Source organism: Rhinoderma darwinii, unplaced genomic scaffold, assembly GCF_050947455.1.
Source record: "Rhinoderma darwinii isolate aRhiDar2 unplaced genomic scaffold, aRhiDar2.hap1 Scaffold_4552, whole genome shotgun sequence".
NCBI classification, from domain to species: Eukaryota; Metazoa; Chordata; class Amphibia; order Anura; family Rhinodermatidae; genus Rhinoderma; species Rhinoderma darwinii.
The window spans coordinates 40,642-54,517 of record NW_027463969.1 but is presented as its reverse complement, the minus strand read 5'-3'; the positions used below and the strand labels follow the sequence as shown (position 1 = coordinate 54,517).

Below are 13,876 nucleotides of genomic sequence, written 5' to 3'. Positions count from 1 at the left end.
GGACTATGTATTAAAGCATTTAACGTCAATGGCCATTCTAAGCTGAATGTGCCTGCTCTCGTCAGATCGCAGAAGTTGCACAGCTTAAGGCCTCGCTAGTACCAGTGTGGGAGACTGTCTGGGAATCCGTGGTGCGGTTGAATTTTTATTATGTCGTTTAGATTTTGTTTCACAATCGATTAAAAAGGACTATGGATTAAAGCATTTAATGTCAATGGCCATTCTAAGCTGAAAGTCCCTGCTCTCGTCAGATCGCAGAAGTTACACAGCTTAAGGCCTCGCTAGTACCAGTGTGGGAGACTGTCTGGGAATCCGTGGTGCGGTTGACTTTTTATTATGTTGTTTAGATTTTGTTTCACAATAGATTAAATAGGACTATGGATTAAGGCTTTTAATGTCAATGGCCATTCTAAGCTGAATGTGCCTGCTCTCGTTAGATCGCAGAAGTTACACAGCTTAAGGCCTCGCTAGTACCAGTGTGGGATACTGTCTGGGAATCCGTGGTGCGGTTGACTTTTTATTATGTCGTTTAGATTTTGTTTCACAATAGATTAAATAGGACTATGGATTAAAGCATTTAACGTCAATGGCCATTCTAAGCTGAATGTGCCTGCTCTCGTCAGATCGCAGAAGTTACACAGCTTAAGGCCTCGCTAGTACCAGTGTGGGAGACTGTCTGGGAATGCGTGGTGCGGTTGAATTTTTATTATGTCGTTTAGATTTTGTTTCACAATCGATTAAAAAGGACTATGGATTAAAGCATTAAATGTCAATGGCCATTCTAAGCAGAATGTGCCTGCTCTCGTCAGATCGCAGAAGTTACACAGCTTAAGGCCTTGCTAGTACCAGTGTGGGAGACTGTCTGGGAATCCGTGGTGCGGTTGACTTTTTATTATGTCGTTTAGATTTTGTTTCACAATCGATTAAAAAGGACTATGGATTAAAGCATTCAATGTCAATGGCCATTCTAAGCTGAATGTGCCTGCTCTCGTTAGATCGCAGAAGTTACGCAGCTTTAACGCCTCGCTAGTACCAGTGTGGGAGACTGTCTGGGAATCCGTGGTGCAGTTGACTTTTTATTATGTCGTTTAGATTTTGTTTCACAATAGATTAAATAGGACTATGGATTAAAGCATTTAACGTCAATGGCCATTCTAAGCTGAATGTGCCTGCTCTCGTCAGATCGCAGAAGTTACACAGCTTAAGGCCTCGCTAGTACCAGTGTGGGAGACTGTCTGGGAATCCGTGGTGCGGTTGAATATTTATTATGTCGTTTAGATTTTGTTTCACAATCGATTAAAAAGGACTATGGATTAAAGCATTTAATGTCAATGGCCATTCTAAACTGAATGTCCCTGCTCTCGTCAGGTCGCAGAAGTTACACAGCTTAAGGCCTCGCTAGTACCAGTGTGGGAGACTGTCTGGGAATCCGTGGTGCGGTTGACTTTTTATTATGTTGTTTAGATTTTGTTTCACAATAGATTAAATAGGACTATGGATTAAGGCTTTTAATGTCAATGGCCATTCTAAGCTGAATGTGCCTGCTCTCGTCAGATCGCAGAAGTTACACAGCTTAAGGCCTCGCTAGTACCAGTGTGGGAGACTGTCTGGGAATCCGTGGTGCGGTTGACTTTTTATTATGTCGTTTAGATTTTGTTTCACAATCGATTAAAAAGGACTATGGATTAAAGCCTTTAATGTCAATGGCCATTCTAAGCTGGATGTGCCTGCTCTCGTTAGATCGCAGAAGTTACACAGCTTAACGCCTCGATAGTACCAGTGTGGGAGACTGTCTGGGAATCCGTGGTGCGGTTGACTTTTTATTATGTCGTTTAGATTTTGTTTCACAATAGATTAAATAGGACTATGGATTAAAGCATTTAACGTCAATGGCCATTCTAAGCTGAATGTGCCTGCTCTCGTCAGATCGCAGAAGTTACACAGCTTAAGGCCTCGCTAGTACCATTGTGGGAGACTGTCTGGGAATCCGTGGTGCGGTCGAATTTTTATTATGTCGTTTAGATTTTGTTTCACAATCGATTAAAAAGGACTATGGATTAAAGCCTTTAACGTCAATGGCCATTCTAAGCTGAATGTCCCTGCTCTCGTCAGATCGCAGAAGTTACACAGCTTAAGGCCTCGCTAGTACCAGTGTGGGAGACTGTCTGGGAATCCGTGGTGCGGTTGACTTTTTATTATGTCGTTTAGATTTTGTTTCACAATCGATTAAAAAGGACTATGGATTAAAGCATTTAATGTCAATGGCCATTCTAAGCTGAATGTGCCTGCTCTCGTCAGATCGCAGAAGTTACACTGCTTAAGGCCTCGCTAGTACCAGTGTGGGAGACTGTCTAGGAATCCGTGGTGCGGTTGAATTTTTATTATGTCGTTTAGATTTTGTTTCACAATCGATTAAAAAGGACTATGGATTAAAGCATTTAACGTCAATGGCCATTCTAAGCTGAATGTGCCTGCTCTCGTCAGAACGCAGAAGTTACACAGCTTAAGGCCTTGCTAGTACCAGTGTGGGAGACTGTCTGGGAATCCGTGGTGCGGTTGACTTTTTATTATGTCGTTTAGATTTTGTTTCACAATCGATTAAAAATGACTATGGATTAAGGCATTTAATGTCAATGGCCATTCTAAGCTGAATGTGCCTGCTTTCGTCAGATCGCAGAAGTTACACAGCTTAAGGCCTCGCTAGTACCAGTGTGGGAGACTGTCTGGGAATCCGTGGTGCGGTTGACTTTTTATTATGGCGTTTAGATTTTGTTTCACAATAGATTAAATAGGACTATGGATTAAAGCATTTAACGTCAATGGCCATTCTAAGCTGAATGTGCCTGCTCTCGTCAGAACGCAGAAGTTACACAGCTTAAGGCCTCGCTAGTACCAGTGTGGTAGACTGTCTGGGAATCCGTGGTGCAGTTGAATTTTTATTATGTCGTTTAGATTTTGTTTCACAATCGATTAAAAAGGACTATGGATTAAAGCATTTAATGTCAATGGCCATTCTAAGCTGAATGTCCCTGCTCTCGTCAGATCGCAGACGTTACACAGCTTAAGGCCTCGCTAGTACCAGTGTGGGAGACTGTCTGGGAATCCGTGGAGCGGTTGAATTTTTATTATGTCGTTTAGATTTTGTTTCACAATCGATTAAAAAGGACTATGGATTAAAGCATTTAATGTCAATGGCCATTCTAAGCTGAATGTCCCTGCTCTTGTCAGATCGCAGAAGTTACACAGCTTAAGGCCTCGCTAATACCAGTGTGGGAGACTGTCTGGGAATCCGTGGTGCGGTTGACTTTTTATTATGTCGTTTAGATTTTGTTTCACAATCGATTAAAAAGGACTGTGGATTAAAACATTTAATGTCAATGGCCATTCTAAGCTGGATGTGCCTGCTCTCGTTAGATCGCAGAAGTTACACAGCTTAACGCCTCGCTAGTACCAGTGTGGGAGACTGTCTGGGAATCCGTGGTGCGGTTGACTTTTTATTATGTCGTTTAGATTTTGTTTCACAATCGATTAAAAAGGACTATGGATTAAAGCATTTAATGTCAATGGCCATTCTAAGCTGAATGTCCCTGCTGTCGTCAGATCGCAGAAGTTACACAGCTTAAGGCCTCGCTAGTACCAGTGTGGGAGACTGTCTGGGAATCCGTGGTGCGGTTGACTTTTTATTATGTCGTTTAGATTTTGTTTCACAATCGATTAAAAAGGACTATGGATTAAAGGATTTAATGTCAATGGCCATTCTAAGCTGAATGTGCCTGCTCTCGTCAGATCGCAGAAGTTACACAGCTTAAGGCCTCGCTAGTACCAGTGTGGGAGACTGTCTGTGAATCCGTGGTACGGTTGACTTTTTATTATGTTGTTTAGATTTTGTTTCACAATAGATTAAATAGGACTATGGATTAAGGCTTTTGATGTCAATGGCCATTCTAAGCTGAATGTGCCTGCTCTCGTCAGAGCGCAGAAGTTACACAGCTTATGGCCTCGCTAGTACCAGTGTGGGAGACTGTCTGGGAATCCGTGGTGCGGTTGACTTTTTATTATGTCGTTTAGATTTTGTTTCACAATCGATTAAAAAGGACTATGGATTAAAGCATTGAATGTCAATGGCCATTCTAAGCTGAATGTGCCTGCTCTCGTTAGATCGCAGAAGTTACGCAGCTTAACGCCTCGCTAGTACCAGTGTGGGAGACTGTCTGGGAATCCGTGGTGCAGTTGACTTTTTATTATGTCGTTTAGATTTTGTTTCACAATAGATTAAATAGGACTATGGATTAAAGCATTTAACGTCAATGGCCATTCTAAGCTGAATGTGCCTGCTCTCGTCAGATCGCAGAAGTTACACAGCTTAAGGCCTCGCTAGTACCAGTGTGGGAGACTGTCTGGGAATCCGTGGTGCGGTTGAATTTTTATTATGTCGTTTAGATTTTGTTTCACAATCGATTAAAAAGGACTATGGATTAAAGCATTTAATGTCAATGGCCATTCTAAGATGAATGTCCCTGCTCTCGTCAGATCGCAGAAGTTACACAGCTTAAGGCCTCGCTAGTACCAGTGTGGGAGACTGTCTGGGAATCCGTGGTGCGGTTGACTTTTTATTATGTCATTTAGATTTTGTTTCACAATCGATTAAAAAGGACTATGGATTAAAGCATTGAATGTCAATGGCCATTCTAAGCTGAATGTGCCTTCTCTCGTTAGATCGCAGAAGTTACACAGCTTAACGCCTCACTAGTACCAGTGTGGGAGACTGTCTGGGAATCCGTGGTGTGGTTGACTTTTTATTATGTCGTTAAGATTTAGTTTCACAATAGATTAAATAGGACTATGGATTAAAGCATTTAATGTCAATGGCCATTCTAAGCTGAATGTGCCTGCTCTCGTCAGATCGCAGAAGTTACACAGCTTAAGGCCTCGCTAGTATTAGTGTGGGAGACTGTCTGGGAATCCGTGGTGCGGTTGAATTTTTATTATGTCGTTTAGATTTTGTTTCACAATCGATTAAAAAGGACTATGGATTAAAGCATTTAATGTCAATGGCCATTTTAAGCTGAATGTCCCTGCTCTCGTCAGATCGCAGAAATTACACAGCTTAAGGCCTCGCTAGTACCAGTGTGGGAGACTGTCTGGGAATCCGTGGTGCGGTTGACTTTTTATTATGTCGTTTAGATTTTGTTTCACAATCGATTAAAAAGGACTATGGATTAAGCATTTAACGTCAATGGCCATTCTAAGCTGAATTTGCCTGCTCTCGTCAGAACGCAGAAGTTACACAGCTTAAGGCCTCGCTAGTACCAGTGTTGGAGACTGTCTGGGAATCCGTGGTGCGGTAGAATTTTTATTATGTCGTTTAGATTTTGTTTCACAATCGATTAAAAAGGACTATGGATTAAGCATTTAAGGTCAATGGCCATTCTAAGCTGAATGTGCCTGCTCTCGTCAGATCGCAGAAGTTACACAGCTTAAGGCCTCGCTAGTACTAGTGTGGGAGACTGTCTGGGAATCCGTGGTGCGGTTGACTTTTTATTATGTTGTTTAGATTTTGTTTCACAATCGATTAAAAAGGACTATGGATTAAAGCATTTAATGTCAATGGCCATTCTAAGCTGAATGTGCCTGCTCTCGTCAGATCGCAGAAGTTACACAGCTTAAGGCCTCGCTAGTACCAGTGTGGGAGACTGTCTGGGAATCCGCGGTGTGGTTGACTTTTTATTATGTCGTTTAGATTTTGTTTCACAATAGATTAAATAGGACTATGGATTAAAGCATTTAACGTCAATGGCCATTCTAAGCTGAATGTGCCTGCACTCGTCAGATCGCAGAAGTTACACAGCTTAAGGCCTCGCTAGTACTAGTGTGGGAGACTGTCTGGGAATCCGTGGTGCGGTTGACTTTTTATTATGTCGTTTAGATTTTGTTTCACAATCGATTAAAAAGGACTATGGATTAAAGCAATTAGTGTCAACGGCAATGGCAATTCTAAGCTGAATGTGCCTGCTCTCGTTAGATCGCAGAAGTTACACAGCTTAACGCCTCACTAGTACCAGTGTGGGAGACTGTCTGGGAATCCGTGGTGTGGTTGACTTTTTATTATGTCGTTAAGATTTAGTTTCACAATAGATTAAATAGGACTATGGATTAAAGCATTTAACGTCAATGGCCATTCTAAGCTGAATGTGCCTGCTCTCGTCAGATCGCAGAAGTTACACAGCTTAAGGCCTCGCTAGTACCAGTGTGGGAGACTGTCTGGGAATCTGTGGTGCGGTTGAATTTTTATTATGTCGTTTAGATTTTGTTTCACAATCGATTAAAAAGGACTATGGATTAAAGCATTTAATGTCAATGGCCATTCTAAGCTGAATGTCCCTGCTCTCGTCAGATCGCAGAAGTTACACAGCTTAAGGCCTTGCTAGTACCAGTGAGGGAGACTGTCTGGGAATCCGTGGTGCGGTTGACTTTTTATTATGTTGTTTAGATTTTGTTTCACAATCGATTAAAAAGGACTATGGATTAAAGCATTTAATGTCAATGGTCATTCTAAGCAGAATGTGCCTGCTCTCGTCAGACCGCAGAAGTTACACAGCTTAAGGCCTCGCTAGTACCAGTGTGGGAGACTGTCTGGGAATCCGTGGTGCGGTTGACTTTTTATTATGTCGTTTAGATTTTGTTTCACAATCGATTAAAAAGGACTATGGATTAAAGCATTTAATGTCAATGGCCATTCTAAGCTGAATGTGCCTGCTCTCGTTAGATCGCAGAAGTTACACAGCTTAACGCCTCGCTAGTACCAGTGTGGGAGACTGTCTGGGAATCCGTGGTGCGGTTGACTTTTTATTATGTCGTTTACATTTTGTTTCACAATAGATTAAATAGGACTATGGATTAAAGCATTTAACGTCAATGGCCATTCTAAGCTGAATGTGCCTGCTCTCGTCAGATCGCAGAAGTTACACAGCTTAAGGCCTCGCTAGTACCAGTGTGGGAGACTGTCTGGGAATCCGTGGTGCGGTTGAATTTTTATTATGTCGTTTAGATTTTGTTTCACAATCGATTAAAAAGGACTATGGATTAAAGCATTTGATGTCAATGGCCATTCTAAGCTGAATGTCCCTGCCCTCGTCAGATCGCAGAAGTTACACAGCTTAAGGCCTCGCTAGTACCAGTGTGGGAGACTGTCTGGGAATCCGTGGTGCGGTTGACTTCTTATTATGTCGTTTAGATTTTGTTTCACAATAGATTAAATAGGACTATGGATTAAAGCATTTAACGTCAATGGCCATTCTAAGCTGAATGTGCCTGCTCTCGTCAGATCGCAGAAGTTACACAGCTTAAGGCCTCGCTAGTATCAGTGTGGGAGACTGTCTGGGAATCTGTGGTGCGGTTGAATTTTTATTATGTCGTTTAGATTTTGTTTCACAATCGATTAAAAAGGACTATGGATTAAAGCATTTAATGTCAATGGCGATTCTAAGCTGAATGTCCCTGCTCTCGTCAGATCGCAGAAATTACACAGCTTAAGGCCTCGCTAGTACCAGTGTGGGAGACTGTTTGGGAATCCGTGGTGCGGTTGACTTTTTATTATGTCGTTTAGATTTTGTTTCACAATCGATTAAAAAGGACTATGGATTAAAGCATTTATTGTCAATGGCCATTCTAAGCTGAATGTGCCTGCTCTCGTCAGATCGCAAAAGTTACACAGCTTAAGGCCTCGCTAGTACCAGTGTGGGAGACTGTCTGGGAATCCGTGGTGCGGTTGAATTTTTATTATGTCGTTTAGATTTTGTTTCACAATAGATTAAATAGGACTATGGATTAAAGCATTTAACGTCAATGGCCATTCTAAGCTGAATGTGCCTGCTCTCATCAGAACACAGAAGTTACACAGCTTAAGGCCTCGCTAGTACCAGTGTTGGAGACTGTCTGGGAATCCGTGGTGCGGTAGAATTTTTATTATGTCGTTTAGATTTTGTTTCACAATCGATTAAAAAGGACTATGGATTAAACATTTAATGTCAATGGCCATTCTAAGCTGAATGTGCCTGCTCTCGTCAGATCGCAGAAGTTACACAGCTTAAGGCCTCGCTAGTACTAGTGTGGGAGACTGTCTGGGAATCCTTGGTGCGGTTGACTTTTTATTATGTTGTTTAGATTTTGTTTCACAATAGATTAAATAGGACTATGGATTAAGGCTTTTAATGGCAATGGCCATTCTAAGCTGAATGTGCCTGCTCTCGTCAGATCGCAGAAGTTACACAGCTTAAGGCCTCGTTAGTACCAGTGTGGGAGACTGTCTGGGAATCCGTGGTGCGGTTGACTTTTTATTATGTCGTTTAGATTTTGTTTCACAATCGATTAAAAAGGACTATGGATTAAAGCATTTAATGTCAATGGCCATTCTAAGCTGAATGTGCCTGCTCTCGTCAGATCGCAGAAGTTACACAGCTTAAGGCCTCGCTAGTACCAGTGTGGGAGACTGTCTGGGAATCCGTGGTGCGGTTGACTTTTTATAATGTTGTTTAGATTTTGTTTCACAATAGATTAAATAGGACTATGGATTAAGGCTCTTAATGTCAATGGCCATTCTAAGCTGAATGTGCCTGCTCTCGTCAGATCGCAGAAGTTACACAGCTTAAGGCCTCGTTAGTACCAGTGTGGGAGACTGTCTGGGAATCCGTGGTGCCGTTGACTTTTTATTATGTCGTTTAGATTTTGTTTCACAATCGATTAAAAAGGACTATGGATTAAAGCATTTAATGTCAATGGCCATTCTAAGCTGAATGTGCCTGCTCTCGTTAGATCGCAGAAGTTACACAGCTTAACGCCTCGCTAGTACCAGTGTGGGAGACTGTCTGGGAATCCGTGGTGTTGTTGACTTTTTATTATGTCGTTTAGATTTTGTTTCACAATAGATTAAATAGGACTATGGATTAAAGCATTTAACGTCAATGGCCATTCTAAGCTGAATGTGCCTGCTCTCGTCAGATCGCAGAAGTTACACATCTTAAGGCCTCGCTAGTACCAGTGTGGGAGACTGTCTGGGAATCCGTGGTGCGGTTGAATTTTTATTATGTCGTTTAGATTTTGTTTCACAATCGATTAAAAAGGACTATGGATTAAAGCATTGAATGTCAATGGCCATTCTAAGCTGAATGTGCCTGCTCTCGTTAGATCGCAGAAGTTACACAGCTTAACGCCTCGCTAGTACCAGTGTGGGAGACTGTCTGGGAATCCGTGGTGTGGTTGACTTTTTATTATGTCGTTTAGATTTTATTTCACAATAGATTAAATAGGACTATGGATTAAAGCATTTAACGTCAATGGCCATTCTAAGCTGAATGTGCCTGCTCTCGTCAGGTCGCAGAAGTTACACAGCTTAAGGCCTCTCTAGTACCAGTGTGGGAGACTGTCTGGGAATCCGTGGTGCGGTTGACTTTTTTTTATGTTGTTTAGATTTTGTTTCACAATAGATTAAATAGGACTATGGATTAAGGCTTTTAATGTCAATGGCCATTCTAAGCTGAATGTACCTGCTCTCGTCAGATCGCAGAAGTTACACAGCTTAAGGCCTCGCTAGTACCAGTGTGGGAGACTGTCTGGGAATCCGTGGTGCGGTTGACTTTTTATTATGTTGTTTAGATTTTGTTTCACAATAGATTAAATAGGACTATGGATTAAGGCTTTTAATGGCAATGGACATTCTAAGCTGAATGTGCCTGCCCTCGTTAGATCGCAGAAGTTACACAGCTTAACGCCTCGCTAGTACCAGTGTGGGAGACTGTCTGGGAATCCGTGGTGCGGTTGAATTTTTATTATGTCGTTTAGATTTTGTTTCACAATCAATTAAAAAGGACTATGGATGAAAAGCATTTAATGTCAATGGCCATTCTAAGCTGAATGTGCCTGCTCTCGTCAGATCGCAGAAGTTACACAGCTTAAGGCCTTGCTAGTACCAGTGTGGGAGACTGTCTGGGAATCCGTGGTGCGGTTGCCTTTTTATTATGTCGTTTAGATTTTGTTTCACAATAGATTAAATAGGACTATGGATTAAAGCATTTAACGTCAATGGCCATTCTAAGCTGAATGTGCCTGCTCTCGTCAGAACGCAGAAGTTACACAGCTTAAGGCCTCGCTAGTACCAGTGTTGGAGACTGTCTGGGAATCCGTGGTGCGGTTGACTTTTTATTATGTCGTTTAGATTTTGTTTCACAATCGATTAAATAGGACTATGGATTAAGCATTTAATGTCAATGGCCATTCTAAGCTGAATGTCCCTGCTCTCGTCAGATCGCAGAAGTTACACAGCTTAAGGCCTCGCTAGTACCAGTGTGGGAGACTGTCTGGGAATCCGTGGTGCGGTTGACTTTTTATTATGTTGTTTAGATTTTGTTTCACAATAGATTAAATAGGACTATGGATTAAGGCATTTAATGTCAATGGCCATTCTAATCTGAATGTGCCTGCTCTCGTCAGATCGCAGAAGTTACACAGCTTAAGGCCTCGCTAGTACCAGTGTGGGAGACTGTCTGGGAATCCGTGGTGTGGTTGACTTTTTATTAAGTTGTTTAGATTTTGTTTCACAATAGATTAAATAGGACTATGGATTAAGGCTTTTAATGGCAATGGCCATTCTAAGCTGAATGTGCCTGCTCTCGTCAGATCGCAGAAGTTACTCAGCTTAAGGCCTCGTTAGTACCAGTGTGGGAGACTGTCTGGGAATCCGTGGTGCGGTTGACTTTTTATTATGTCGTTTAGATTTTGTTTCACAATCGATTAAAAAGGACTATGGATTAAAGCATTTAATGTCAATGGCCATTCTAAGCTGAATGTGCCTGCTCTCGTTAGATCGCAGAAGTTACACAGCTTAACGCCTCGCTAGTACCAGTGTGGGAGACTGTCTGGGAATCCGTGGTGTGGTTGACTTTTTATTATGTCGTTTAGATTTTGTTTCACAATAGATTAAATAGGACTATGGATTAAAGCATTTAACGTCAATGGCCATTCTAAGCTGAATGTGCCTGCTCTCGTCTGATCGCAGAAGTTACACAGCTTAACGCCTCGCTAGTACCAGTGTGGGAGACTGTCTGGGAATCCGTGGTGTGGTTGACTTTTTATTATGTCGTTTAGATTTTGTTTCACAATCGATTAAAAAGGACTATGGATTAAAGCATTTAATGTCAATGGCCATTCTAAGCTGAATGTGCCTGCTTTCGTCAGATCGCAGAAGTTACACAGCTTAAGGCCTCGCTAGTACCAGTGTGGGAGACTGTCTGGGAATCCGTAGTGCGGTTGACTTTTTAATATGTCGTTTAGATTTTGTTTCACAATAGATTAAATAGGACTATGGATTAAAGCATTTAACGTCAATGGCCATTCTAAGCTGAATGTGCCTGCTCTCGTCAGAACGCAGAAGTTACACAGCTTAAGGCCTCGCTAGTACCAGTGTGGTAGACTGTCTGGGAATCCGTGGTGCGGTTGAATTTTTATTATGTCGTTTAGATTTTGTTTCACAATCGATTAAAAAGGACTATGGATTAAAGTATTGAATGTCAATGGCCATTCTAAGCTGAATGTCCCTGCTCTCGTCAGATCGCAGAAGTTACACAGCTTAAGGCCTCGCTAGTACCAGTGTGGGAGACTGTCTGGGAATCCGTGGTGCGGTTGACTTTTTATTATGTCGTTTAGATTTTGTTTCACAATCGATTAAAAAGGACTATGGATTAAAGCATTTAATGTCAATGGCCATTCTAAGCTGGATGTGCCTGCTCTCGTCAGATCGCAGAAGTTACACAGCTTAGGGCCTCGCTAGTACCAGTGTGGGAGACTGTCTGGGAATCCGTGGTGCGGTTGACTTTTTATTATGTTGTTTAGATTTTGTTTCACAATCGATTAAATAGGACTATGGATTAAGGCTTTTAACGTCAATGGCCATTCTAAGCTGAATGTGCCTGCTCTCGTCAGATCGCAGAAGTTACACAGCTTAAGGCCTCGCTAGTACCAGTGTGGGAGACTGTCTGGGAATCCGTGGTGCGGTTGACTTTTTATTATGTCGTTTAGATTTTGTTTCACAATCGATTAAAAAGGACTATGGATAAAAGCATTTAATGTCAATGGCCATTCTAAGCTGAATTTCCCTGCTCTCGTCAGATTGCAGCAGTTACACAGCTTAAGGCCTCACTAGTACCAGTGTGGGAGACTGTCTGGGAATCCGTGGTGCGGTTGACTTTTTATTATGTTGTTTAGATTTTGTTTCACAATCGATTAAAAAGGACTATGGATTAAAGCATTCAATGTCAATGGCCATTCTAAGCTGAATGTGCCTGCTCTCGTCAGATCGCAGAAGTTACACAACTTAAGCCCTCGCTAGTACCAGTGTGGGAGACTGTCTGGGAATCCGTGTGGGGTTGACTTTTTATTATGTCGTTTAGATTTTGTTTCACAATCGATTAAAAAGGACTATGGATTAAAACATTTAATGTCAATGGCCATTCTAAGCAGGATGTGCCTGCTCTCGTTAGATCGCAGAAGTTACACAGCTTAACGCCTCGCTAGTACCAGTGTGGGAGACTGTCTGGGAATCCGTGGTGCGGTTGACTTTTTATTATGTCGTTTAGATTTTGTTTCACAATCGATTAAAAAGGACTATGGATTAAAGCATTTAATGTCAATGGCCATTCTAAGCTGAATGTCCCTGCTCTCGTTAGATCGCAGAAGTTACACAGCTTAAGGCCTCGCTAGTACCAGTGTGGGAGACTGTCTGGGAATCCGTGGTGCGGTTGACTTTTTATTATGTCGTTTAGATTTTGTTTCACAATCGATTAAAAAGGACTATGGATTAAATCATTTAATTTCAATGGCCATTCTAAGATGAATGTCCCTGCTCTCGTCAGATCGCAGAAGTTACACAGCTTAAGGCCTCGCTAGTACCAGTGTGGGAGACTGTCTGGGAAGCCGTGGTGCGGTTGACTTTTTATTATGTCGTTTAGATTTTGTTTCACAATCGATTAAAAAGGACTATGGATTAAAGCATTTAATGTCAATGGCCATTCTAAGCTGAATGTGCCTGCTCTCGTCAGATCGCAGAAGTTACACAGCTTAAGGCCTCGCTAGTACCAGTGTGGGAGACTGTCTGGGAATCCGTGGTGAGGTTGACTTTTTATTATGTCGTTTAGATTTTTTTTCACAATAGATTAAATAGGACTATGGATTAAAGCATTTAATGTCAATGGCCATTCTAAGCTGAATGTGCCTGCTCTCGTCAGAACGCAGAAGTTTCACAGCTTAAGGCCTCGCTAGTACCAGTGTGGGAGACTGTCTGGGAATCCGTGGTGCGGTTGACATTTTATTATGTTGTTTAGATTTTGTTTCACAATCGATTAAAAAGGACTATGGATTAAAACATTTAATGTCAATGGCCATTCTAAGCTGGATGTACCTGCTCTCGTTAGATCGCAGAAGTTACACAGCTTAACGCCTCGCTAGTACCAGTGTGGGAGACTGTCGGGGAATCCGTGGTGCGGTTGACTTTTTATTATGTCGTTTAGATTTTGTTTCACAATCGATTAAAAAGGACTATGGATTAAAGCATTTAATGTCAATGGCCATTCTAAGCTGAATGTCCCTGCTCTTGTCAGATCGCAGAAGTTACACAGCTTAAGGCCTCGCTAGTACCAGTGTTGGAGACTGTCTGGGAGTCCGTGGTGCGGTTGACTTTTTATTATGTCGTTTAGATTTTGTTTCACAATAGATTAAATAGGACTATGTATTAAAGCATTTAACGTCAATGGCCATTCTAAGCTGAATGTGCCTGCTCTCGTCAGATCGCAGAAGTTACACAGCTTAAGGCCTCGCTAGTACCAGTGTG

The 13,876-nt window shown here is 41.9% G+C and overlaps 15 pseudogenes; all 15 read left to right on the top strand.

The window, feature by feature from the left end:
- The first annotated feature begins 211 nt into the window (after positions 1–211).
- On the top strand, positions 212–328 carry LOC142717338 (5S ribosomal RNA; annotated as a pseudogene).
- A 1,186-nt stretch (positions 329–1,514) lies between these two features.
- Positions 1,515–1,631, top strand: LOC142717326 (5S ribosomal RNA; annotated as a pseudogene).
- A 441-nt stretch (positions 1,632–2,072) lies between these two features.
- LOC142717367 (5S ribosomal RNA) lies at positions 2,073–2,189 on the top strand (annotated as a pseudogene).
- Positions 2,190–2,444: 255 nt separating this feature from the next.
- LOC142717343 (5S ribosomal RNA) lies at positions 2,445–2,561 on the top strand (annotated as a pseudogene).
- A 2,857-nt stretch (positions 2,562–5,418) lies between these two features.
- LOC142717300 (5S ribosomal RNA) lies at positions 5,419–5,535 on the top strand (annotated as a pseudogene).
- A 2,677-nt stretch (positions 5,536–8,212) lies between these two features.
- On the top strand, positions 8,213–8,330 carry LOC142717381 (5S ribosomal RNA; annotated as a pseudogene).
- Positions 8,331–8,399: 69 nt separating this feature from the next.
- On the top strand, positions 8,400–8,516 carry LOC142717325 (5S ribosomal RNA; annotated as a pseudogene).
- Positions 8,517–8,584: 68 nt separating this feature from the next.
- LOC142717206 (5S ribosomal RNA) lies at positions 8,585–8,702 on the top strand (annotated as a pseudogene).
- An 813-nt stretch (positions 8,703–9,515) lies between these two features.
- Positions 9,516–9,632, top strand: LOC142717267 (5S ribosomal RNA; annotated as a pseudogene).
- A 255-nt stretch (positions 9,633–9,887) lies between these two features.
- Positions 9,888–10,005, top strand: LOC142717345 (5S ribosomal RNA; annotated as a pseudogene).
- A 69-nt stretch (positions 10,006–10,074) lies between these two features.
- LOC142717355 (5S ribosomal RNA) lies at positions 10,075–10,191 on the top strand (annotated as a pseudogene).
- A 68-nt stretch (positions 10,192–10,259) lies between these two features.
- On the top strand, positions 10,260–10,376 carry LOC142717366 (5S ribosomal RNA; annotated as a pseudogene).
- A 1,185-nt stretch (positions 10,377–11,561) lies between these two features.
- Positions 11,562–11,678, top strand: LOC142717365 (5S ribosomal RNA; annotated as a pseudogene).
- A 69-nt stretch (positions 11,679–11,747) lies between these two features.
- LOC142717359 (5S ribosomal RNA) lies at positions 11,748–11,864 on the top strand (annotated as a pseudogene).
- Positions 11,865–11,933: 69 nt separating this feature from the next.
- LOC142717324 (5S ribosomal RNA) lies at positions 11,934–12,050 on the top strand (annotated as a pseudogene).
- The last annotated feature ends 1,826 nt before the right edge of the window (positions 12,051–13,876 follow it).